This window comes from Heterodontus francisci, chromosome 3 (assembly GCF_036365525.1).
Source record: "Heterodontus francisci isolate sHetFra1 chromosome 3, sHetFra1.hap1, whole genome shotgun sequence".
NCBI lineage: Eukaryota > Metazoa > Chordata > Chondrichthyes > Heterodontiformes > Heterodontidae > Heterodontus > Heterodontus francisci.
The window spans coordinates 175,624,280-175,647,459 of record NC_090373.1 but is presented as its reverse complement, the minus strand read 5'-3'; the positions used below and the strand labels follow the sequence as shown (position 1 = coordinate 175,647,459).

General features: G+C 44.4%; 1 protein-coding gene across 4 annotated transcripts in view; it reads right to left on the bottom strand.

The window, feature by feature from the left end:
- Positions 1–23,180, bottom strand: part of rbks (ribokinase) — a 190,051-nt gene that overhangs the window by 57,280 nt on the left and 109,591 nt on the right. The window lies entirely within an intron of this gene.

The following is a 23,180-nucleotide window of genomic DNA, read 5'->3' as shown; positions in this document are numbered from 1 at the left end:
AATGCTTAGATTAAAAAGGGAAGACTACAAATACTGAAGATTGAAATAAATGTATAGCAGACATGTGGATATTTGAAACTTAAGAAAAGTAAATTGTTTTGTGAATACTCTTCATGAACCGATGAAAGGTTAACATCTGAAACATTAACATATCTGCTTCTTTCAATTGCACTTCTAGCTACTGGGATTTACTTAAGAGAGATTCCTTCCAATGGTTTACTCTCAACACTACAGCATGTAGGACCTCACTGGGGATGTGTTTTTTTGGTTTCACTGATTTCAGAAGGTGCAAAGTTGAAGTCTTTATGGAATCTAAGAATAGACTCTTCCCTACAGATTGGTTGCAGACGGCTATTCTATCTTTAAGGATTATATGCTCCACATTACAGTACCAACAACTGGGCATTTAGATCTCTGTCTCCTCCCCCACACACCTCTCCTCCCCCACACACCCCCCCTCTCCCTCACCCCCCCACAAAAAGTAGCTCTTGAATACACAGTCTAAAACTTTCTTTAAAACAATAATTTCTATGTTTGTTCTTGTGGATCTGGTAACTGACATATTCCATTCTAATGCTAATCTGTGAAGCACTTGGGGTGTTCTCTAAATCACAGGCACATAAAAATTGAAGTTTTTGTTGTTGTTGCTTACATCTGTAACAGATTAATTTCACTACCCCTATGCTCAAAGAGAAAAAGATTTGTGTCAAAAACACTATTGATGACAACTGTTAATTCTGCCACGCCTCAACACAGGATTCTTAGAAGAGAATGGATGGGAGGGGTAGGAAAGAAATACACACTTGGGCCTCGCCTTTAAACAAGTGTGTTTTCAGCTGGGAAAGAGACACATTGGTGCCAACTTTAGCTTGAGTGCAGATCAAGCCCAAAAAATGGAGGTGGCAAACTCATGAGGGCTTTAAAAATATTTAAGTGGTGTTGGTTGACCGATATTGGCCAGGACACCAGAGAGAATTCCCTTTGAAACAGTGACATGGGATCTTTTACCTCTAAGCAGACGACACCTCCAACAGCGTAGCACTACCTCAATACTGCACTCGAGTGTCAGCCTAAAATTTGTTCTGGAGCATGACTCGAACACACAACCCTCTGATGCAGAGGCGAGAGCACTACCACCAATCTAAGGTGGTTGGGCTTCATGGAGGAACTTTGCAAGCCAGGGTTCCTGCCCTTAATTGCTATCCAGACACTCCATGCTGGAAAGTGCAAGGATTGGATTTGGTTGTGTTGTGCACTATGGTTAAACAGCTTGCTGACACCACTATCTAAGCTCATAAATGAGGAATGGCCATTGGGTGAGTTATCAGAGGGCTTCCAGAGCTCGGTGAACTGTAACCCACGAAAAGTCTGCATTGTCAGAAGAGGGGAAGGGGAAGAAGGGAGAAACCTGGAGAATGGGGGGAGGAACAGAGATGGGGGAAACTAAAGGGTAAAAATAAAAACACACACAGCATTTCCTATGACAATTGGCACCAGCTGGATTTACAAAGTATATGATCAAAATGATGTCTTCACATCTCTGTTCGCTTGTATTGTTCCAGTAAAACGTCAGACACAATAAACACAGAGGGTGGTTCACTCACCATAGAAACAAAACAAAAGAAAAAGGGGAAAAATCTAACAGGGACTGTTGTTACTGTCGTTAAGTTAGCATTGCTGAACTCTGAAATGAGTCTTTTGGTGCCATCATCAAGTTCCCCCATATACCGGTATTTACACGGCCTCTCTTCCCAATCACTGTGATGACGTGGAGCTGATTTAATACACATGTTGGCATTTACAACCACCAGAGTCAAAGCAATACTGACCCAAAAAATAAGTGAATTTCCCTCCCTTTTTTTACCTAAAAAAAGACAATAGCTGTGAGGTTGTAATAAAGTCTCAATGCTTTGTGCCCACTGAAATAAAAAGCTAATGAAGCATCATAAATATTGTCATCAAGATTGTTCATGCAACAGTTGCCAGGCATCTGACTATATCAAACATGCTCCTTTACTTCAGACCTGTTGCCTATTTTTTCCTGCAAAGTATTTAACCAAGAAGTACCTGTTGAAAAAAGCATTCAGAGCACTTGCACGCCTAGTGTAATAAATGCTAATTAGTAGCACGTCATATGTGAAGGTCAGTAATTTTTCTTAGTGGGTTTACTGAAATGTTTTGAATCATCCTGGAGAAAATATTTAGTCAGCCTTATCAAAATGAAATCTCCAATTTTCCATAAGTCACTATTTGCTGCAGATGTCGAATGCAGCTGTCATTTTAAAATGTCAGATAAGTTGCTCGTCACCATCGAGAGTCAGTGGCCTTGCACCAGTAATGATACAATTCATGGCCCTATGCATGGAGGAACTTCAACGCATGAACTCTTATATTCAACTTGGTTGAACTGATTTTTTTTAAGCCAACAAATTCGATTTGCATTCAGCTGGTGGAAATCCCCAGCAGAGCACAACCAGTCCGAACAGGGAACTTTCTTGGGGTAACACCTGTGATTAAGATGACCTCAAGGAAATCCCCCCCACCCCCTAACCCCAAAAAAGAGGGACTACAGACACTGTCTTGGAACAAAGATACACTAAAAGAAAGACTTGCATTTATATAGCACCTTTCAGGACATCTTAAAGTGCTTTATAGCTAATAAAGTACTTTTGAAATGTAGTGACTGTTGTAATGTAGGAAATATTAACAGCTAAGTCACACACAGCAAGGTTTCACAAATAGCAATGTGATGATGACCAGATAATCTGTTTTAGTGATATTAGTTGAAGTGTAAATATTGACCAGTACATTGGGAGAGCTCAACACTCTGTTAGTCGCCCCATTTAATGTAATTTAAGTGTATTTATACTCCTGGCAACCACTTAGTCAAATTTATGACTTATCTGTCCTTGTTACAACTGTGTCCGACTAAAATTTGTTGCAATTCCACCTACAGCACAATAACAAATGGCGCTTATATACCACCTTTAATGAAGTGAAAAACCTGTAACAATTCATAAAGTCTGCAAAGAAGCAGGAATGAATTCCAAGCATGAGCTAGAAGAATTAGGAGAGGAGACCAAAGAAGTAGACAAACCAGTTGGTTTTGAGGAGGCTTTTGAAGATGGGAAGGATTGTAGCAATGGAGAGGGATTTAGAAAGAGAACTGCGAAGTGCTGGACTGTAATGGCTGAAAGGCTACTGATGGAGTAGGGTGAGGTGGTGGTTGTGGGGAGGAGTGGGGATCGTTTGGGAAAACAGTACCCCATAGTTTGAAGACCAGAAAATTCAATGTGGGAAATTGGGCTGGAGGGAGTTGCATATGTAGGATGGGGTAACGCAATGCGTTGTTTTATAAACGAGTGAACAGAACTTTTAAAACCAACGTACTAGAGCTGGGAATTCAGTGAGGACAGGGGAGATGGGTGAGCAAGACTTAACACAGCATAGAATGCAGATTGTAGAGTTTTTGATGAGTTGTAATTTGTATAGGATGGAGCTTGGGAGGCCAGAGAACAGAACATTGAAAATAATCAAGCTTGGAGGTGGAGAGGAAAAGTATAAAAGTCTTAGCCACAGTGGTGGTGAGGCAAGTCGAGAGATGCTTGATATTAGAGATGGAAATAGGTGCCTTTGTCAGTGGATAGGATATATATATATATAACAAATATCTATAGCAACATGTCACACTGAATAGTATGGACATATTGGGGAGAAATTGGCATAGTGGTAATGTCACTGAACTAATAATCCAGAGGCCCAGGCTAATTCCCTGAGGTTTTGGGTTCAAATCCCACCACGGCAGTTGGTGGAATTTAAATTCAATGAATAAATAAAAATCTGGAATTAAAATCTAATCTCAGTAATGGCGTCATGAAACTATCAATTGTCGTAAAAATCCATCTGGTTCACTGATGTCCTTTAGGGAAGAAAATCTGTCGTCCTTACCTGGTCTGGCCTACATGTAACTCCAGACCCACAGCAAGATGGTTGACTTTTAACTGCCCTCTGAAATGGCCTAGCAAGCCACTCAGTTGTCAAGGGCAATAAATACTGGTCAGGCAGGCCAAGCCTGCTGCACAGGCTTCGCTAATTTTGTGGGATTTTTTTATCGGTGACTTGGGCGAAACAGGCTTTCAGTCCCACAAATATGTACATTAGGAGCCTAATACCCAGCAAAGGATTTTTTATTTTAAAAGCCCAACCTGTAGCACCAGGAGGCTCAGACATTTACAGGAATCACTGACGTTCTCCCCATATCCTGCACCAATACCCACTCCCAGGACTGCCCTAAGGCTTGACTACCCAGTGGCTTGACATTGATATCTTCACTCAGATGGGCTGACGAGTATGCAAATTGCTCCTTGGGCCTCAGTTCTGCAACACTGAGTCTGGGTCCGAATACAAGCACAGAACCATTTCTAATCTAACAGATTGATGAGAATCTTCCTCATACTTGGTGCAGAGTATAAAGTCAAAGAATTATGCAGCACAGAAGGAGGCTACTCAGCCCATCGTGCTTGTGCCATCTTTGAAAGAGCCATATTCCCAATCTCCTCCTTTATTCCCATAGCCTTGCAATTTTATCCCCTTCAAGTATTTACCATTTGAATCTGCTTCCACCACCATTTCAGGCAGAGAATTGCAGATCATAACAACTAAGTAAAAAAAAGTTCTCATCTTGTCTCTGCTTCTGGTTACTGGCCCTTCTGCTACTGGAAAGGGTTTCTTCTTATTTACTATCAAAACCATTCATGATTTTGAATGCCTCTATTACAACGCCCCTTAACCATCTCTGCTTTAAAGAGAACAACACCCAACTTCTCTAACTTTCCAATTTTAGTGCAGTAAATAAATAATTCAAGGCTTGGCAGGGCTGCTCTCACCTTTTGAATGCACATCCTGTGCCATGTGAGGACTCCAGGACCCTACCCATGTCCTGGACAACTACATGAGCAGGAAGTGCAACCAAATGCAAAAACTCGAGTGCCAAATCTTGGAACTCGAGGAACAGCTGGTGTCATTGAGGTGCATTTGCGAGGATGAGAGATATGTGTATACCATGTTTCAGAAGGTGGTCACCCCACAGCTTAAGAGAGTGCAGGTAGAGAGTACTACCAGACAGACAAGGAGGACAAGGTAGGTAGTGCAGGAGCCCCGGAGGGCATCCCACGTTTGAATCAGTATTCAGTTCTGAGTACCGATGGGAGACAGGCTTCTTCCGGGGAGTGCAGCGAGAGTGTACAGTGGGTGTATGGTGGGTGTAGCATTATGAGCACCATGGGTGGCTCAGTTGTGCAGGGAGAGGGGAGAAAAGACAGGAAAGTAATAGTGGTAGTATGAAATAAGCATAATGAAAGAAAAAGTACTAGAGCGTCTGACATCCTTGAATGTGGGTAAAATCACCAGGGCCAGATGTATTGTCCCCAGGTTGTTAAAGGAAGCCAGGGAGGATGTAGCAGATGCTCTGAGGATCATTTTCAAATCCGCACTAGATACAGGCAAGGTACCAGAGGGTTGGAGGTCTGCGAACATTGTACCATTGTTTAAGAAGGGTGCGCGGGATAGGCCAAATAATTATAGGTTGGTCAGTCTGATCTCGGTGGTGGGCAAATTATTAGAATCAATTCTGAGAAATAGGATAAACTACCAGCTAGAAAGGCATGGATTAATCAGGGATAGTCAGCATGGATTTATTAAGGGAAGCGCGTGTCTTTCTAACTTAATTGAATTTTTTGAGGAAGTAACAAGGAGGATTGATGAGGGGAGTGAGTTGATGTTGTCTACATGGATTTTAGTAAGGCATTTGAAAAAGTCCCACCTGGCAGACTGGTCAGAAAAGTAAAAGCCCATGGGATACAGGGAATGTGGCAAGTTTGATCCAAAATTGGCTCAGTGACAGGAAACAAAGGATAATGGCTGACGGATGTTTTTGCGAATGATAAGTGGTTTCCAGTGGCATTCCATAAGGCTTAGTGTTGGGTGCCTTGCTGTTTGTGGTATATATTAACGATGTAGACTTAAATGTGGGAGGTATGATTGGGAAATTTGCAGATGATACAAAAATTGGCCGTGTAGTTGATAGTGAAGAGGATAGCTGTAGACTCCAGAATGATATCAATGGTTTGGTTGAGTGGGTGGAAAAGTGGCAAATAGTATTCAATCTGGAGAAGTGTGAGGTCTTGCATTTGGGGAGGGCAAACAAAACAAGGGAATACACAATAAACGGAAGGATATTGAGAGGGGTAGAGGAAGTGAGCGACGTTGGTGTGCATGTCCACAGGTCCCTGAAGGTGGCAGGACAGGTAGATAAAGTGGTGAAGAAGGCATATGGAATGCTTTCCTTTATTGGCTGAGGTATAGAATACAAAAGCAGGGATGTAATGCTGGAATTGTATAAAACACTGTTTGCTAAATTTGTTGATGACACAAAGATAGGTAGGAAAGTAACTCTGAAGAGGACATAGGGAGCTACAAAGGGATATAGATAGGTTAAGTGAGTGGGCAAAGACCTGGCAAATGGAGTATAATGTGGGCAAGTGTGAAATTGTCCACTTTGGCAGGAAGAATAAAAAAAGCCTATTGTCTAAATGGTGAGAGATTGCACAGCTCTGAGATACAGAGGGATCTGGGTGTCCTCGTGCATGAATCGCAAAAGGTTACTATGCAGGATCGGCACGTAGTTAGGAACAAAGTGATTCCTGACCGCTGGCCAGCGTCGACGTCATCAGGCTGCGCCGCGGTGCGCACATGTGCAGACGGTCTCCTGCTCTCTGCACATGCGCTGAGTTCCGGCTTGCCAGGACCCGTTTGTGCATGCGCTGGTTTCGTCATCGCGTTACGTCGTCTTCCTCGGGCAACGCGCCAGGTTGGCCTCTGTGCATGCACTTCATGCAACGCCACCGGATATTCACGCATGCGTCAATCTTCCGATATTCAAGCATGTGTCAAAGCTTCGGCGCGAGTTTTTGAAAGTGGAAGGAGGATAGGTTTCGTCGGGCATTTTCTCACATTTTATCTCAATTATTTAGTCGTTTTGGAGATTTGCTTCATTTTTATTAGACAGAGGAGATTGTTCCAAGGTAAGTTGCTCTGAAAATATTTCCATTGTCTGGGGCACTGCATGTGCTCCAGTCACTGTTGTAAGTTGCGGTGTGCAGGCAGTACTTGTGCTGCAGTCCAGCGAACAACCTTCCATCTAAACAGTCACTTTCGTTTTTGTAACGTTTCAATGGAGTGCATTCTGTATTTCTTATCTCATCTCGTATCCCGTGTGGTCCCTTAATAGCCTTCCTGAACTTCCTAAACATATGCCTGCCTGTTCAAAGCTCCACTTCCCCACACCTGCGGTACCCTCTCCTTGCTGTTCAGTTACACAGTCACCTGTTCCTGCACCCATCCGAGCAGTGCACATGGACACACAGCCACCTGTTCCTGCACCCATCCGAGCAGTGCACATGGACACACAGTCACCTGTTCCTGCACCCATCCGAGCAGTGCACATGGACACACAGCCACCTGTTCCTGCACCCATCCGAGCAGTGCACATGGACACACAGCCACCTCATGTCGTGTCCAGTGGTAGCACAAATGTGAATGCTCTTGCTGCGTACACAACTGGTGAGGTGGGAGTGCAGCCACACCATTCTCCATCCTCAGTGTTGCTTTAAGGCAAAGGTAGGTAAGAGTGAAAGAAATGGAAGGTGATGCTGATAGTAGTAGGCAGGATTAAATGGGAGCGTACGGGAAGGCGCAGGAGTAGCATAACCACTAGCAGGGAACAGCTGGGCTAAATGGCCTGCTTTATGTTCATAGTCCAAAAGAAATGTGCTTCTTTTTCCAGCACCCTCACATCATTCATGTTTTCCCTGAGAGCAGCATTGAACCATCACGAGATAGGGGCAGTTACATCATCCTGACTCCTACAGCTGACGTGGGTACTAAGTGATTCATTGGCAGTGTTATCAGTACATGCCTATCCTGCAGAGCATAAAGCATGCGCAACAGTAATTTCATTGGAGGGAGGGAAGCTCTGACACTCCTGTTCTTTCCTTATTTCTTTTCATGTAAAACGTGCCCTTGAGAAAACAATCCTTGAGATTTAAGGACGGCATTCAAGCAAAGGAGGCAGTGCAGGAGAGGACAAAGGACAAAGACAAAGGACAAAGAACAGTACAGCACAGGAACAGGCTATTCGGCCCTCCAAGCCTGCGCCGATCTTGATGCCTGCCTAAACTAAAACCTTCTGCACTTTCGGGGTCCGTATCCCTCTATTCCCATCCTATTCATGTATTTGTCAAGATGCCTCTTAAACGTCTCTATGGTACCTGCTTCCACCACCTCCCCCGGCAACAAGTTCCAGGCACTCACCAACCTCTGTGTAAAGAACTTGCCTCACACATCCCCTCTAAACTTTGCCCCTCTCGCCTTAAACCTATGTCCCCTAGTAACTGACTCTTCCACCCTGGGAAAAAGCTTCTGACTATCCACTCTGTCCAAGCCGCTCATAACTTTGTAAACCTCTATCATATCGCCCCTCCACCTCCGTTGTTCCAGTGAAAACAATCCGAGTTTATCCAACCTCTCCTCATAGTTAATGCCCTCCAGACCAGGCAACATCCTGGTAAACCTCTTCTGTACCCTCTCCAAAGCCTCCACGTCCTTCTGGTAGTGTGTACCATTTATAAGCACAGGTCAGGAGCACGATGGAACACTCTCCACCCCCCTGGATGAGTGCAGCTCCAACAACAGTCAAGAAGCTCAATACCATCCATATTTCATGGCAAGGTTGGCATTTGTTGCCCATCCCTAATTGCCCTTGACAACTGAGAGGCTTGCTAGGCCATTTCAGAGGGCAGTTAAGAGTCAACCACATTGCTGTGGATTTGGAGTCACATGTAGGCTAGACCAGGGACAGACAGCAGATTTTCTTTATGAAAGGACATGAGTAAACCAGGTGGGTTTTTACAACAATGAATGATCTTTCATGGTACTATTACTGAGATTAGCTTTCAATTCTGTATTTTAATTAACTAATTGAATTTCAATTCTATCAGCTGCTATGGTGAGGTTTGAACCTGTGCCCCTAAGGCATTAGCCAGAACTTCTGGATTACTACCTCCGTGATATTACCATGACACCGCCATCTTCCTCCATATTTATACTGTTTCAGCATCTCTCCTTGACAAGGATGTAATCAATTTGGTACTCAGGTGAGTTCCAAGTTTACCATTTCCTCCGATTATGCTTAAAGCAGGAGTTGATGATGCACAGCTTCCATCTTCTAGAGAATGCAAGGATGTGCTGATTCCTGCATCTGAGGTGGGTAATAAGTGCTTCATTGGCGACGTTATCAATTGGTGCCTTCACTGCAGAACTTAAAAAGGTGTGCACAACAGTAATTTCAGTGGATGGAGGGAGGCAAGCTCTGACTCTGATTTGCTTTATTTCTTTTCATGTAAAACATGCCGTCGAGAAAACAATCCTTGAGACTTAAGGTCAGCATTCAAGCAACAAAGGCAACCGGATCATGCTGCGGAGCTTGTCACGATGTGGAAAGGAACATTGCATTTATGGATGAATTGGGAATGCACATTGGGATGCGCTTGGGGAACATTCAACAAGAATAGACTGAGTTCAGACTCTTGTGACTTTGCCTTCTTCACATGGACAATACAGTAGTGGAATAGAGAGCCAAGCGTTCATTCACCACAAGGCTCTCCATGAACAATCTCTTCAGCTGTGCATAGCAGAGACTCGGCCTGTCTGTCTCACGGGAATGCTGGACACAACACTCATGTATCCATGCACAGCAGTTCTTCGGATGCTTAATGAACTTAATAAAACTTCTCAATAATTAAAACCAGAATTGTTGAGGTTTTGTTTTGGATGCTATTTCCCCGACTTTGCAACTGCACTTCAGATATTCAACCGTGGTGGAGGGGTGGAGGTAGGGTGGTAGAGGGAGGGGTGGAGGTAGGGGGGTAGAGGAAGGGGTGGAGGTAGGGGGGTAGAGGGAGGGGTGGGTGAAGAGGGGGATAGAGGGGTGGGTGAAGAGGGGGAGGGAGGGGTGGGTGAAGAGGGGGAGGGAGGGGTGGGTGAAGAGGGGGAGGGAGGGGTGGGTGAAGAGGGGGAGGTGAAGAGGGAGAGGGGGGAGGTGAAGAGGGAGAGGGGGGAGGGGTGGGGAGAGCGGGGAGGGGTGGGGAGGGGTGGGGAGAGGGAGCATGCAAAAGGCAGTGACCAGACAGTTGCAATGCCTGAAGTACTGTTGATAAGTAGGGGAGAAAGCAACTGGGTAGGGGAGAAAGCAACTGGATTGGGCATCCGCAGCTGGAGGGAAAGGCTGAATGGAGGGGGCCGAAAGCGAGAGGCCGTAGAGAGCTGCGGGGAGCGAGCGGCCGAAGACCTTAGTGTCGCCGGGTGCAGGGACTGGCCGGTAAGTCTTTTGCTGTTGCGTTTATGGTGCATGCACAGAAAAAGGCACTCCTCTTCCGCTCCGCTGCTCCCCCCCCACACTCTCCCCCACCGCCGCCCTCCCCCCCCCACCACTCTCACCCACCGCCGCCCTCCCCCCCCCCCCACTCTCACCCACCGCCGCCCTCCCCCCCCCCACTCTCTCCCCTCCCCCCAGCTCTCCCCCCTACCTCCCTCAGCTCTCCCCCTCCCTCCCTCCCTCTCTCCCTCCCTCAGCTCTCCCCCTCCCTCCCTCTCTCTCTCTCCACCTCCCTCCCTCTCGCTTCTCTCCACCTCCCTCCCTCTCGCTTCTCTCCACCTCCCTCCCTCTCGCTACTCTCCCCCTCCCTCCCTCTCCCCCTCCCTCCCTCTCTCTCCCCCTCCCTCCCTCCCTCTACTCCCCCTCCCTCTCTCTCTCTCCCCCTCCCTCTCTCCCCTTCCCTCTCTCCCCTTCCCTCTCTCCCCCTCCCTCTCTCCCCCTCCCCCTCATCCCTCCCCCCCTGCCCTCCCTCCGCTCTCCACCCCCCCCCCCTCAGCTCTCTCCACCCCCCCCACCCCCTCAGCTCTCCCCCACCCGCCCCCGCTGCTCTCCCCGCGCTGGTCTCCCCGCCCCCCGCGCTGCTCTCCCCGGCCCGCTGCACACTCTCACTCCGGCCATTGTATGCTGCCACGTGTTTATTAGGTTGCCTCTGTGTGATTCTTTGAGCAGCGCCATCTTTAGTCCTGGCAGCTGCTACGGTCGCAAGCTGTGACGTTTTAGTGGCACATGCTGTATTTGCGCATGTGCCAAAACAGCGCCACCTACCGATAGCGTTGTCAACAAATGCAGTCAATTAGGAAAGCTAATAGAATGTTACCGTTTATCGCAAGGGAATTGAATACAAAAGTAGGGAGGTTATGCTACAGCTATACAGGGTATTGGTGAGACCATATCGGGAGTACTGTGTACAGTACTGGTCTCCTTATTTAAGGAAGGATGTAAATGCTTTGGAGGCAGTACAGAGAAGGTTTACTAGACTAATACCTGGAATGGGTGGGCTGTCTTACGAGAAAAGATTGGACAGGCTCGGCTTGTATCTGCTGGAATTTAGAAAAGTAAGAGGCGACTTAATTGAAACATATAAGATCCTGAGGGGTCTTGACAGGGTGTATGTGGAAAGAATGTTTCCCCTTGTGGGAGAATCGGGGTCACTGTTTAAAAATAAGGGGTTGCCCATTTAAGACAGAGATGAGGAGAATTTATTTTCTCTCAGAGGGTCGTGAGTCTTTGGAATCCTCTTCCTCAAAAGGCAGAGGAAGCAGAGTCTTTGAATATTTTTGAAGGCAGAGGTAGATAGCTTCTTGATAAGGAAGGGGGTGGAAGATTATCGGGGGTAGGTGGAAATGTGGTGTAATCAGTTCAGACATGAACTTATTGAATGGTGGAGCAGGCTCGAAGGGCCGAATGGCCTACTCCTGCTCCTAATTCGTATGTTTGTATGCGAGGTCACAGCTGGAGTATTGCATACAGTTCTGGTCACCTCATTACAGAGGGACATAATCGCTCTGGAGAGAGTATAGAGGAGGTTTATAAGAATGTTGCCAGGACTGGAAAATTGCAGCTATGAGGAAAGATTGGATAAGGTAGGGATGTTTTCCTTAGAGCAAAGGAGGTTGAGGGATGATTTAATTGAGGTGTACAAAATTATGAGGGGCCTAGATAGAGTAGAGAGGAAGGATCTGTTTCCGCTAGCAGAGAGGTCTATTACCGGGGGCACAGATTTTAGGTGACTGGTAGAAGAATTAGAGAGGGCATGAGGAAAATCTTTTTCACCCAGAGGGTGGGGGGTGTCTGGAATTTTCTGCCTAGTGGTGGAGGCAGAAACCCTCAACTCATTTACCTGAACCAGGACCTGAAGTGCTGTAACCTGCAAGGCTATGGACCAGGTGCTAGAAGATTGGATTAGAAGGGCGGCTAGTTTTTTCAGCTGGCGCAGACACAATGGGCTGAATGGCCTCTTTCTGTGCCATAACTTTTCTATGGTTTCTCTAATCACTCCCCATAACTCTTTCATATCTGGTATCATTCTACTAAAACCCTTCTGCACCTTCGCTAAGGCTTTGATATTCTTCCTAACACGTGGTGCTCAGAACCAGACACAATACTCCAGTTGGGCCCTAACCAATGATTTATATAGGTTTAGCATAAATACTTTGCTTTTGTACTCTATTTCTCTGTTTAAAAAGCTTTCTCAACTTGTCCTGCCACCTTCAAAGATTTGTGTACATCTATTCTTTCACCCTCTTTAAAATTTTACCATTTAGTTTATATTGCCTCTGCTCACTCTTCTTACCAAAATGCATCACTTTACACTTCTCTGCAATAAATTGAAACTGCCATGTGTCTGCCCATTTCACCAGTCTGTTTATTTCGTCTTGAAGTCTGTTTCTATCCTCCTCACTGATTATTACATTTCCAAGTTTTGTGTCATCTGCAAGCTTTGAAATTATGCTCTGTATGCCCAAAGTTATTAATATATACTTCCCGAAGCCTTTCCTCCCCCAACATGGCACAAGTCACTTGTCACTCCACTTGCCTGAGTGAATGCAGTTCCAACAACACTCAAGAAACTCTTTACCATCCAGGATAAAGCAGCCACTTGATAGGTACTCTCTCCACCACCAGTACAATTTGGCTGTAGTGTGTACCATCTGCAAGATGCAACGCACCAACTCGCTTCTTCACCAACACCTCCCAAACCCACGATCTCTACCACATAGAAGGACAATGGCAACAGTAGCATGGGAACACAACCATGAGCAGGTTCCCCTCTAAGTCATGCAGCATTCTGAAATGAAAATATATCGCCGTCCCTTCATTGTCGCTGGTCAAAATCCTGGAACACCCTACATAACACTGTGGGAGTGCCTTCACTTCATGGACTTCAGCAGTTCAAGTAGGTGGCTGATGATCACCTTCTCAAGGGCAATTAGGAATAGGCGATAATTGCTGGCTTTGCCAGTGACGCTAAAGCCTGGCTCAAGTATTAAATTAAAACCCAACCAGGGCCCAACCCGACCACAGCCAACCTGAACCTGACCCAAGCCCGAGCCCTTTAATTATTTTTCGTGCCCGACCCGACACAAATCTCCTTCGTCTGTTCCGGCAACAGGCTATTCCTGCAGCTGGAGTTGTGGGGAATCATGGGTAAGCCTGATCCCGTGACTTCCCGGAAGCAGTGTCCAGTCTGACCTGACCCCAGCCCAAATGCTGGACTCAGAATTTCGACCAGACCTGACCCGAACCCGACACATGTAGTCGGTTCGAGTCAGGCTCGGGTCGGGTAGCTAGGCTTTAAGTGACGCCCACATCCTGTGAATAAATAAATACAAAAGGCAGCAATGATCCTAATACCGACCCCTGGGAACACCATGGTATACTATCCTCTAGTCTGAAAAATAACCATTCACCACTACACTCTGCTTTCCGTCTCATCGCCAATTTCATTTTCACGCTGCCCCTGCCTCTTTAATCCCATGGGCTTCAATTTCAACAGGTCTATTATCTGTTACTTTATAAAACACCTTTTCAAAGTCCACATACACTATGTCAACTGCACTACCTTCATCGACTCTCTCCATTACTTCAATCAAACATCAATTTAATCAAACACAACTTGCCCTTAATAAACAGTTAATCAATAGTTTCCAAGTGACAATTAACTTTGACTTGGATTTCTTCTCACCACTGACGTTAGGCTGACTGGCTTGAAATTGCTGGGTTTATCTGCTCTTTTTTGAGCAGAATTGCAATTCTCAGGACTTCCCAAAGCCAATGAAATAGTTTTTGAGGTGCAGCCAATATCGTAATGTAGGTAAAAGCTGCAGCCAAGTTGGCACAGCATCGTCCCACAAACAGCAATGAGATAATGACCAGATAATCTGTTTTGATACCATTGGTTGGGGGATAAATATTGCTCAGGTCACCAGGAGAATTCTCTGCTCTTTTTTGGACAGCACTATGGGGTCTTTTGCATCTACCTGAACAGGCAGAGAGGCCTCAGTTTAATGTTTTATCCAGAAAACAGCACCTCTAACAATGCAGCACCTCCTCAGACCTGCACTGAAGTGTTAGTTTAGATTATACAAGCAGCAAGAAAAACTAACCAGATCTCGGATGGACAGCCAAGGAGCTAGAGCACTAATCCTAGGCACAAAGCACTGATACAGCTACACTGTACAATTCTGGATTCTGTACTATAGCAAAGATATTCTGGCATTGGAGGCAGGGCAGAAAAGGTAATCTAGACTGATACCTATCTTAAGTTATGAGGAAAGACAGAAGAGCTTGGGATTGGTGCTTTGCAGAACAGAAAGCTTAAGAAAGCTATTATTAGTTATTTGAGAATGTTAAGGTAATTAATAAATTGAGCCTAATAATATATTTGACATTGCGACAAACTCTGGAACCAGGCTTAAATATAGAAGAGGGAAGATGTACAGACAGTTTAGGCTTGACTTGACTATGGGGTTTGAAAGGGTAGACATAGAGAAGGTGTTCTCACCTATGGAAGAGTCCAAAACAGTCGCCAGAAATATAACAGCCCAATAACTCCAATAAGGAATTTATGAATCCAGAGGGTGGTTACAATGTGGGACCTATGGAATGGTTGAAGTGAATAACATAAATGCATTTAAGTGGAAACTAAATAAGTACATGAAAGCAAAAGGAATAGGATAATAGGATATGTTGATAAGAAGGGATGACGTTAGGTGTGCGGAGGGTTACGTGCAGCATAAAAACCAGCCTGTTTCTGTGCTGTAAAATTGTACATATTTCTATGTACCGTATGCAAATAATGTGGTTATCAGGGAGGCAGATAGTATGGAAAATTTTAAGAGAGAATTAGATAAATACTTGAAGGAGTTTTGTAATTGAAAGGTATTATTTTTTGGTATCTGTTGGATGGATTACCCAGTCTCTACTAGTCCGGCACTTTCCTAAGTTCCGAACTTATCTTTGTTTCTCAAATGTTGACTGACTTGTTGCACATTTCCAGCACTTCATTTTTGCTTTCATAATCTTACTTTTTCATTTTATTTGTACCTTATAATTAGTTCCCTGTCCTCCAATACACTGAATTCAAAACCCACATCCTGGTCAACAAATCACTGAATGGCCTTCCCTCATATAGGCTACTTCTGCAGCCTCCTCTAAGCACATGTCCCAGTCTGCAAATTCAGTCCTCTGACCATAGCATCATGTGCATTTTCTTATCTACCACTCTTGGCAGTCTTCAGCTGTGTTGGCCCTAGACACCCTCCCTAAATCCCTCTGCCTTGCCACTTGCTTTTGTCTTTCCAACCTTAAAAGCTGCCTCAAACGCTAACAGTTCAACCATGCATTTGGCATGGACTTCCCCCATGAATCCTTGATCTCTGTTTGTCCAGAGTGAAGCATTTGGGACATGTACTCAATTACAGGTGCAATGTAAGTATAAGTTGCTGCTGGTCCGAAGACGATCTCTAAGACGGCGTATAAAATATACTGCAAACAGCGGCAGTAATTCCTTTCTTTTTCTTAACAGAAATGTTAACTCTTGTAGAGTTAACAGCTGTATTTGCTATTAACACCATTTCATTGTGTGGTTTAACTGTGCCATTTAGCAAAGGCCAAGTCCCACTGAGTGACTTATTGCTTGCAGGAAATCTTCTTTTAAAATCCACTGAGTAACAGAAGTTGAAGAAAACCAAATCAAATACAAAACAGTAGACTAATAACATTTCTTTTCAAGCGTTATTAGTCAGACAAGTCAAGATAAAAGAAGCCTGTAAACATTATTGGCACTGGGACAAATTATTTTTTTGCTTGGAGCAGTTTACGAATCAGTTACGGCATTTATGGTTACAAACAGTTTTGCTATAGATGAGTGTTATTCTTTCAAATATACTAAGTGGTATTTAAAACTCTGACTCAGTTATATTTTACACATCAGTTAGAGAAAACAGCTGGCCAGCTGCCAATCTTAGACTTTTATGCCATAAAGTGATGTGAAATGAGAATATCAAATGCATTGCCCGCATGGAGAAATTACATTTTCAATGGCTGTGGTGACATAACATCCACCTGAATCCATCTCTTATGGTTGAAGAAATAGATTCAGGTTCATTGAGAATTTTTTTCATGTACTTGTCTCAGTAAAAGGCACAGTATTCATGTGTTCAGTGCATTGCTAAACACTGTAACCTTGGTGTCATATTTGACCCCAAGATGAGCTTCTGACCACATGTCTACACCATCACTACGACCGCCTATTTCTGCCTCCGTAACATTGCCTGACTCCGTCCCTGCCTCAGTTCATATACTACTGAAACCTCATCCATGCCTCTAGACTTGACTATTCAAACACATTCCTTGCCAGCCTCACCCACATTCTACCCTATAAACTTAAGGTCATTCAAAACTCTGCTGCCCTTGTTCTTACTTATAAGACGTCCCATTCACCCATCACCCCTGTGCTCGCTGATCTACAATGACTACTGGCTAAGCAATGCCTTGATTTTAAAATTCTTATCCTTGTTTTTAAATCCCTCCAAGGCCTCATCCATCCCTATCTTCATAATCTCCTCAAGCCTCACAACTCTTAGAGATATCTGTGCTCCTCTAATTCTGGCCTCGAGTAGCCCTGATTTTATTCACTCCACCTTTAGTGGTTGGCCAAGGCCTTAAACTTCAGTGCTTTAGTGAGTCTCAGAGATGCTGCGTGTGCCTTAAGCTCTGGAATTCCGTCCGACCCCTCCTCCTCACTTTTCTCCTTTAAGATGCTCCTTAGAACCTAATTCTTTGTTTAGTCATCTGTCCTGATACCTCCTTATCTAGCTCAGTGTCAAATTATGTTTTATACCACTCCTGCGAAGGCCAGTGGAACATTTTAGTCAGTTAATAGTTCTGTAAGAATACAAGTTGTTGCTGTTCCCTGGAGTTTCTGGTGAGAATTAGCATCATCAATAGCTACCAGCTTCAACAGAATTCTTCGGATCACTAGTTCAGTCACATACCAATAAAGACTTTGGACAGAAAAGGGAGTTGAAGATGGGGGGGGTGAGGGGGGGAGGCGGTAGTTTGCAAGGATGGAGGGGTCAAGGTTTTTTTTTGAGTAGTCGGATGATGTCGGCAGATTTGAAGGAGAGGGGGACAGTACCTGAGGAGAGAGAACCGTTAACAATATCAGCTAACATGGGAGCCAGGGAAGGAAGTTGGGATATAAAAACAAGAAATGCTGGAAATACTCAGCAGATCTGGCAGCATCTGTGGAGAGAGAAGCAGAGTTAACGTTTCAGGTCAGTGAAGTTGGGTGTTCAGCAGTTTAGTGGGAATAGGGTCGAGGGAGCAATAGATGAGTAACATGGACAGGATGAGCTCAGGGAGGGCATGAGGGAAGATAGGAGAGAAATTAGACGAAGCTGCAAGTTCGGGGTAAGGCAGGAGAAAGTTTGGTACAGTAGGCTAAGGGAAGGAGGGAAGTGGCAGAAGCAGTTAATCAGATAGTTTCAACGGTGACAAAGAAATTTCATGAGCTCCTCAACCTTGTCGTTGGAGGTGAGGGTGGAGGAGGCAGGGAAAGAATAAATTACAAAGAAGATAATAAATTATGTGAAGCAAAGTGGTTGGGATCACAACAAACTGCCAGAATTAGGATAACTGACCTTTACACTGGGATTTGGCTGGGTCACTCAAGAGACAATGCAGAAAAAGCTGTGTGACAAAGTGGTTGAATACAAATTAGTACCCATAATTTCTCCATGCAATGAACTGTCAATCTCAAGTATACTACTGTGTCCAGACGGGCACTTTCCCAGCAGGAGGCAGAGGAAATAAAGAACCCTTTGGGTCAAGTACCCCAGAAAGTTCCTTCATACTTGCCAGCAGCCAGCTATGAAGTTGTACTGGAGCAGGACGCGACCTATTGGAGAGGAATGTTTTGTGGTGTGGAGAATGGGAAAAAAAGTTCAAATTCCAACTGCATTAAGTCTTTGCTTCTTAATCATCTGTTATTGTAATTGCAATAGTCACAACTCTGGTCTTGTACCAACTTGGTCTTAACCATTTGCTATCTTTGCCTTGACTTGGGGACTGGTCTAAAATGATCACTATCCATACTCTTAGTTATTACTGAAAATGTATACAAATACAAAAACATAAAGATACATAGATTATTAGATGTGTACAAACCATAAGGGGTTAGGAGAGGAGACCTACTAGCTGACCATAGTCAGTTATCGAAATACGACCTTGATCCCTCCCTGTGAGCAGGCACGTTGCAATGAAAGTGCTTCCATTTTAAAATATTTTGGAGGACTCGTGTTTTAGAATTGTGGAGATGGATTCACTGGAGGATTGAAGTGATTCCAAAGATGCTGGACTTCTTTTTAAATGGACACTGGAAGGACTCTTGTTAAAAACAACATTTACTGGATGTAACGTGTCTTCGGCTAAGTAAAGAACTTCTGACTATGGGAGTTGTTTACAAGAGAAGTGTCATGTCAAGATTTATGGTGCTCAAGAGTGGGTTTCATTTTTGAATATTGTTTTGAGTTAATTGGGTTTGTAGCCTGCTGAAAAAAACACCCAGCTCATCTTTTCTCCACCTTTCTAAGAAACCCTGAAAAAAATCCAGTGTGTGAAAGCTGTAACGCCTGATGCCGCATTTCTCCAGAGAAGCTTTTGGAAGACTTCCTCTTGACATCTCTTGAACGAACTGCTTCTGAAAAGATCCCAGTGACCCATCTATGTGTACTCGGCCACCAGACTGTATGCCATCTGGAACATATCTTATCCTTTTTCTTCAAGAATTAACAAGTACTTTGTCCAAACACTCTTTATTTTTTCTTTAACCGGTGCGTGTGTGTGTGTGTGTGTGTGTGTGTTGGGTATTTAGAAGGGAATATATATATTTACTGTCATATTTCAAACTGTGTTAAAGCGTTGCATCTTTGTTTGACTAAGTCTTGTTTTATAATAAATTAATATTTTTGTTGTTTATGAAAGAAACCTGGTTGGTGGATTTTATTCTGAAATAAAAATGGAGTATATAATTGGCCGTATCAGTAACTGGGTACACATTTAAATATATGTTGTGACATGTGGAGAAGTGGAACCAGAGAAAGGCAGTGCACTCCTCCCGCCTCGGTCGTAACATATAACTGGGGGCTCTGTGCGGGATAACCCAAAGCCGACCACATGCAATTGTAAGTGGGGTAATAATAACTGAAAAGGGGAAAAAGAAAACAGCAGGTTTCGTGTGCATTAGAGTTAAGTTTACACTACCGGAATGGCTTTGTCAATTGCTACGACCTTTCTGGGGAGGGAGGACTTATCCCTGACTGATTTGAAAAACGTAACTAAGGCTAGGCTAAAGTAATTGGCAGAAAAGTTAGCATTAGAGTTAAAACCAAGGGCTAAGAAAGCAGACATTATTGATGTGTTATGCTGGGCCCCCACCTGCCAAGAATGAGGAACATTAACTTTGTCATGAACATTGATTTTAAACTGTTACTGGAGTGAAGAAAGAACTTGTTAGACAGATCAACATGGCTGGAAAAGACATCTGCATATTAACAGATAGCGCTTGGAAGGACAAAGGACAATTCCCTAACACATTCAGCCCACAATGGACCTTGATCACCAGGTATTGTGTGTAAAAGGAGCATTTCAGAGACTGCTAAGGTGATACAATCCAAGACATGGTCAGACCAGTTAGTCATGTGACTAACCTGCTTGGCAACATGTTTTTTCTGAATTGTACAAACAGTTTGAACTGAATGTCTGTTTGCTCCTGAACTGAGAAGATCTCTTCTGTCTGCTCCCATCTCTTTCTGACAAGCCTCTGAATACACTGAAGACACATGAATCCCAAGAGATAAAAGTCTCCTACAGCGAACAAGTTTAAGAAGAATACTGGGCTCCAACAAAAAGCAAGATCTACCTACAATCAAGGATTCTACAGTGAGCTCGAAAAACTGTAACAAAAACTCTTCAGATATTGCCTCAAGCTTTTCCACTTTATTTCTTCTGCACTTTTCTGTCTCTATTTACATGTGTATCGCGTATGCATGCTAGCGTGGGCGCGTCGTGTATCCATAGGCGTCAATCGAATTAGAGTTTAAGTTCAAATTTAATAAATTTCAACTTTTCTTCTTGAAACCTAAGAAAGCCTGTTTGTGAAGGTTTATTTGCCTTATAATTGGAAAGCGGTGAACAAGGATTCACCAAGGGGGAGCTAAAAACACAGTGTGTTTAAAATTAAACCCTGTTACTGTCAGACCAGGTAAAGGCTGAGAGGGACCCCAAGGCACCTTTCTCACCGGGTCATAAGAGAAGTAATAGCACAGCATTTGAAATTGGAAGAAAAAGGCAATCCAGAAGATAATTCAGTTGAATTAGCTAGGATTTAGTTACAGATGAATCATCTTGAACAGGAAAGAGAATTGGAAACAAAAAAACTTGAGCTTGAACAGGAAAAAGAAATAAAAAAAATTGAACTACAATTTCTAAAGGAAAGAGATGAGAGGCAGGAGAGAAAAAAAGAGGGAGAGAAAGAGCAAAAGAAGGGAAACAAGAAAGGGTATTCCAATTAAAAACCTAGAGCTAAACAAAAGGGTGGCCTTGACCTCGATGAAAATTCTGGCGAGGAAAGAACTGACTGCAGCCAAGGACCCAGTGGAGAGCTGTTTAAATTTGTGCAAGCTCTCCCGAAGTTTGAGGAAAGAGACGTTGCAGCATTTTTATTTCTTTTGAAAAGATAGTTAGACAGATGAAGTGGCCGAAGGAAAGCTGGACACTGCTTATGCAAAGCAGGTTGTTTGGCAGAGCTCATGAAGAATACGTCATGCTTTCTGAGGAGGCATCTGCAGATTATGAGATGGCAAAAAAGGCTATTCTCGCTGCTTATGAGTTAGTCCCTGAAGCTTATAGGCAGAAATTTTGGAACCTCTGGAAATAGATTTGAGAGAGTAAAGTAAATAAACCGGCGAGCGGGAGTTCCAGCGGCTTAAAAGAGGCTGTGAGGGGCCATGGAAAGAGCGAGACCAAGGCGGAGCAGCTCACATACTCTCACACGCTATCACAGGGACAGCAAGCGAGCTTTGGGACTGACGTCACATTTCAGAAAGTGACGCGTTACAAGGGGACGCAGCTGATTGGTAAGTAGGAACAGGTGATCATTTCTACCCTTTTTTACTACTTTCAATAGCTGAAGTAAAAGTAAAGGTAGGGATTTTAGATTGTAATAGGCAGTGTTTGGAGTAGAATAAGGTCCCTAACGTAATTAGTACTCAAAATTAAAGGGAATAACGAAGGAGCTTAATCTAAGGCTAAGTCATAGCAGGAGAGCTCAGCCCCATGGCATGCTCCTCCTGCGCTATGTGGGAAATCAGGGACACTTCCAGTGTCCCTGGCAACCATGTGTGTGCAGGAAGTGTGTCCAGCTGCAGCTACTGGCTGAACGCATTGTGCAGCTGGAGCTGTGGATGGATTCACTGTGGAGCATCCGCGATGCTGAAGACGTTGTGGATAGCACGTTTAGGGAGGCGGTCACAATGCAGGTAATGGCTGCACAGGCAGAAAAGGGATGGGTGACCACCAGGAAGAGAGGTAGGCACAGGCAGGAGTCCCTTGTGGCCATCCCCCTCTCAAACAGATACATCACTTTGAATACTGTTGGGGGGATGGCCTCCCAGGGGAAAGCAGCAACAGCCAAGTTCGTGGCACCATGGATGGCTCTGCTGCACAGGAGGGGGTGAAAAAGAGTGGGAGAGCCATATTGATAGGAGATTCAATTGTAAGGTGAACAGACAGGCGTTTCTGTGGCTGCAAACTGGACTCCAGGATGGTATGTTGCCTCCTGGTGCTAGGGTCAAGGATGTCTCAGAGCGGCTGCAGGACATTCTGAGGGGGGAAGGTGAACAGTCAGAGGTCGTGGTACACATTGGTACCAACGACATAGGTAGAAAGAGGGATGAGGTCCTGCAACAAGAATTTACGGAGCTAGGCAGCAGATTAAAAAGCAGGACCTCAAAGGTTGTAATCTCTGGATTACTCCCAGTGCCACGTGCTAGTGAGCATAGGAATAGGAGGATAGAGCAGATGAATGCGTGGTTGAGGAGCTGGTGCAGGAGGGAGGGCTTTAGTTTCCTGGATCACTGAGTCAGTTTCAGGCATAGGTGGGACCTGTACAAGTTGGACGGGTTGCACCTGAACTGGAACGGGACTAACATCCTTGCTGGGAGGTTTGCTAGTGCTGTTGGAAGGCATTTAAACTAATTTGTCAGGGAGATGGGATACAGAGTGGAGGTACAGTAGCAGGGTGATGCACAGTCAAATATAGAAGAGAAACTGAGTCAGTCTGGAAGGCAGAGCAAATATAGACCTGTTAAGGAACAAGTGAAAAATGCAAGGCTGGATTGCATCTATTTTAATGCAAGGAGTCTTAACGAGTAAGGCAGATGAATTGAGGGTGCTGATTAGCACATGGCATTATTGCTATCACAGAGACATGGTTGAGTAGGGGTAGGACTAGCAGCTCAATATTCCAGGGTATAGAATCTTCAGGCGTGACAGGGGAGGGGGTAAAAGAGGAGGTGGCATTGCACTATTGATCAAGGAGTCAATTACTGCACTAAGGAGGGATGATATCTTAGAAGGTTCCTCAAATGAGGCCATATGGGTAGAATTTAAAAACAAAAAGGGG